A 4,157-nucleotide genomic window follows, 5' to 3' on the forward strand; every position below is an offset into this window, starting at 1 on the left:
CATCTTTACTGCTTTTCTAAACCAATAAAAATAATCCCACTTTACAGTCTTTGTGCTTCTGCCAAGAATATTTTTTCCCTGAGATATAAGCAAGACCTCTTTCTTACCTTCACTGAGGTTTCTGTTCAAATGCCGTCTCCTCAGAGAACCATCCCTTGGCCATACCATCTAAACTAGAAGCCCATTATTTTTAGTGCTTTTATTTGGCTCTATGTTTATCTATACTACTATCATTACTTAATATCATACAATTTATTTGTGTTCAGTGTCTATATTCAGCAACAAAATAAGACCTCATGATAGCGGCCACTTCACCTATTTTATTCAGTGCTATATCCCCTATGAATAGAACAGTGCATGATACATGGGAGTACTCAAAAATATTTATTGAATGTTGAATGCTAAATAATTTAGACACCATTGAACAAATAATCCTTTTCATCTGCAGGGCATCTCTACAAACACTTTTTACCCTCTTATTCACACTATTGATCTTGTTGGCTATAACAATAGTATGTAAGCATTAAAGATTAATTATAATTAATAATATAATTAAGGAATAAAACTCATAAGTATTTTATTAAAAATATGTTTTTATATTTTTAATATATATGTACAAAAATGTTCTCTCAGAAGTGAAATTGCTGGGTTTTAGGATATGTGCACGTTCAGCTTTAGAATAATGCCAGATCACTTTCCAAGTGATCAACCAAATAGTTTATTCATACACAGGAATATAATACAATGGGAAAGTAAATGCATTCAATTGATAATGCAGCAATGTAGATGAGTCCTTGGAAAGTTATGTTAGATAATAAAGGCAAGCCTCCAATCACTGTTTATGATATGTTTATATAATTAAGGAAAATTAAATAATATATTTTAATGGTACTTACATGTGCTAAAAGAATGACAAATGGAAAACTCTGGATAGTGTTTAACTGGCTGGGGTGATCATTTCTCAGCCTTTTAGCTAAGAATAGTAACCAAGTGTAGTAACCAAGTGTAGTAACTGGCTGGGGTGATTGCTTCTCAGCCTTTTGGCTAAGATCAAGTGTAGTAACTGGCTGGGGTGAAGCAGGAGGATGGGATCCAAGTGGAATATGGCTAACTTCAAAGGAATCTGTCATATTTTATCTCTTAAGCTATACAGTGGATTTATGAATATTCGTTTTATTTTACGTTATATAATTTATATATGCTACACTTATTATTTTGTATAAATAAAATATAGTATACTATTTTAAGTATATAAGTTTTAGTTATTGAGCACTCATTGTTCTATCACTTTCATATTTAGTTTGTCTTTAGTTCTCACAAACAATCTGAGATGAAAAATTAATAATAATAAACAAATGGAAAAAATCAAAGATGAAAGCAGGAACAGGAAGACCCTCTCACTTAACTATACCTCATTTTTAAAGCCAAACTGCCCCCCTTCCAAATTTTGATGATATTAGATACAAAGCTGTCATGGGGGCAGAAAACAGTTACAAAAATCTATTTATAAGATGGAAAGCATGGCCCCTATATTGAATAATAAAAGCCTCACAAAAGTCATTAACAAAAAACAGTGGTCACTTTATTTGTTCATTTGCTCTTCTTCGTTGAGAAAGCTAACAGCAATACTTTATTTTAAAATATCGCGTTGAAATACTTTCCACACATGGCCAGTAACTGATATATATCCCCTGAAGACATCAAGAAGCAGGACACATTTTTATTCAATTCGTTTATACACAGGAGAAGAAACTATGGTTTCCGTAGCTCTTTTCTAGTTAAAAAAAAAAAAAAGAAAAGAAAAAAGTTCCATGATTCTAATAGTTCTAGGACCATAGCAACCCAGGTTTTGGATTTGTGGGTGCTGACCAGCACCAAAAGTGCTGAAATGATATGGAAATCCTGATTTAACTTTCCCTCTGCAGTGTGGGAGAAAGGTCCTTGAGAGCCCGTGAATAAGACTATTATTGTTATTGTTGTTATTATTATTTCTCAGAATCAAGTAATTAGCTTATGAAAGTCCTCAGACCTCATGGAGGGGCACCTGTTTTTCATCTTAGATTCAGTCTCCACTACCACCAGCCCTCACTACCTTTCAGCACTGGGGCTAAGAAGCAACTCTGCTATCTAAGCCGTTTTTACATGTCCCTTGGCAGTGATTAGGGAACCACACATACAGTACAGTATAAATTAAACTAAGTGAAAAATTAACTTCCTGAAGAAAAACCACATGCTGTCCTCCTCCAAAATATGTGTTCGCCCTGACCTTTTGGAGGCATCAAGACGTCCCAGCCCTTTAACTTCATGAAAATCTTTTTAGATAGCTTACTCTGAGGGCAGATTTATGTCTGGAAAATTTGGAGTTGCTTACCAAAAGGATGAGAGTCATTTATTTTCCTGTTACTGGTCTGCCACATGAATGAGATAACATCAGCTAAAATATTCAGCAGAAGCTATTCCTGGTTTTTTCCCTTTCCCTCTTTGAGACCGGTTACCTATTTAACTCCATCCTGTCAATTAAACCAGAGAAAAAACGCAAAGAACTAATTAGGCAACTGTGTAATTTTAATTAGCTGTTTTGATAATTAAACTAATTAGTTCCCCTGTGTTTCCACAATATGTGGTGGACTGGTTTTGATATCACAGCTTCAGAGTTCCATTCCATTAGTTAATTAGTCACTTTTGCATTAGAAAGCTTTATTAATGGCCTTAATTTGCAGTTGAAATGAGAAATCTGCTGTCAATAATTTGGATAATTGCCTACTGTTTGATTATAAAGTACAAAAGTAGCAGCACACCATTACATATGCAAATCCCAAGGGTTATTTCCTGGATGCTTAGCTTTCTTGATCTACATTTCATCCTCTCTCGCTTTCTGTTTTTTCTTGACCCTGTTAGGGGGAAGAGAATCCAGCTTATTAAGAAAATGAAGGCCTGTTTTTTTTTTTCCCCTTGTCCTGTACTGCATGTATGCTTGTGCCTGCAATTGTTAAAGTTATTGCTTGCTTTGTACCTAATTAGTGTCCTTGGAATTAAATGAACAGCTCTGTATATACCTCTAGCTCCTGCAGCCATGTTTGTGCATTGAATAATTGATTCTACTCTGCTAATCAGATAGGGACATAATGAGCCAGTTTAATTAAATGGGGATCTAACCTGGTGAACACTGGGAAAATATTTGCTCATTTACTTAGTAAAAGGCCACAGTTGCTTTTCATTGGATAGAAGGGAAGGTTATGGAAAGTAAAGTAGGCTCTCGAAGCAGAAACAGTTCAGTGGTTGTCTACCACTACTTGAATAGCAAAAGGGTTTAGTTAGTTTGGGCGTGGGGTTAGGGGTGGGAAGACTTTAATCAAAAGACCAGAAGACGCTGAAATTGCTGACGGGTTCCCCATCCTCTCCCTAAGGTGTCAGCATCACTGCTCTGCTATGCTCTAAGAGGCAGGTTTCCTGGTCGTACATGGTCTTTAGTGATTTGCAGAAAGAATTTCAACTCACTTCACTCCAGTTGGTGCCTGTGTAACTGCATAAAGGTAAGATACAGTTGCAGTTTTCCTTCTTGGAAAGTGATGAGACTTGTTTGTTCTCCAGTGATCATGTGGACTTACATGGAGGTAATAACCAAATGTGTAACTTGTGTAACCTTATTACTGTGCTGGGAACAGAGGAGGAAAGAATTCACCAAGGCATGGGAGGAGTTATAGGAACTTAAAGTTCTCTGTGTGAATTTTAAAAAGGCAACTTAGGACTTCAGGGATGACAGCTGATCATTTTCAAACTTGGGACTGGAGAAATACTTGTGCTTTAACACAGGTAAAATCTTTGGAAAGGCAAAATGATTATGGTCTTTAAATGTAAAAGATTACCCACACTTTCAATGACAGCTTAAATGAAACACACTGCATTCAATATAAACTACAAAAACCTAGCTCCAGTTAACTACGGATGCATGTATCTCCTGTAATTCTAATTGCACATCAGACTAACTTTTCCTGCAGGAATCAAGTATTGCAAGGCCAATATAGAAACAACATGGTGCTCATCTGCTCTGGTGTACTAGGATGAAATAGCATATTGACCCTGAATCTATATTCTGAGTAAAAGCAATTGTCATTCTGCCACTGTAACACCTTGTTGCCAGTGGCGATGTAATTAAA

The 4,157-nt window shown here is 35.9% G+C and overlaps 1 pseudogene; it reads left to right on the top strand.

The window, feature by feature from the left end:
* Window positions 1-1,024: 1,024 nt before the first annotated feature.
* Window positions 1,025-1,229, top strand: LOC144297760 (U2 spliceosomal RNA; annotated as a pseudogene).
* Window positions 1,230-4,157: the final 2,928 nt, after the last annotated feature.

Source organism: Canis aureus, chromosome 25 (assembly GCF_053574225.1).
Source record: "Canis aureus isolate CA01 chromosome 25, VMU_Caureus_v.1.0, whole genome shotgun sequence".
Classification (NCBI taxonomy): Eukaryota; Metazoa; Chordata; class Mammalia; order Carnivora; family Canidae; genus Canis; species Canis aureus.